The sequence below is a fragment of the Neopelma chrysocephalum genome, unplaced genomic scaffold (assembly GCF_003984885.1).
Source record: "Neopelma chrysocephalum unplaced genomic scaffold, ASM398488v2 Primary Assembly neopelma1_89985, whole genome shotgun sequence".
NCBI classification, from domain to species: Eukaryota; Metazoa; Chordata; class Aves; order Passeriformes; family Pipridae; genus Neopelma; species Neopelma chrysocephalum.
In genome coordinates, this window is record NW_020918867.1 from 1 (window position 1) to 341 (window position 341).

Genomic DNA, 341 nt, shown 5'->3' on the forward strand with positions numbered 1-341 from the left:
GGTTGGACGGGGCTTGGAGCAACCTGGGCTGGTGGAAGGTGTCCCTGCCCATGGCAGGGGGTGGGATGATCCTTAAGGTCCCTTCCCACCCAAACCATTCCATGACCCGATTCTATCCTATAACAAAAACCATTCCAGCCTCCAGGCAGCTCCTTCACTGGCCCCTTCCTGCAGCACCTTCAGGCCCAGCATCTCAAGGGTTAATGGAGATTTCCACAAAGGACCAGCTGGGCCAACCCCCTGAGCTCCTCCTGCTCCCACTGTCAGCTCCCTTTGCCAGCTGCAGGCCAGGGAATTGTTGGGGAAGGAATCCATCCTCACCCAGAGGAGGGAATGTCCTG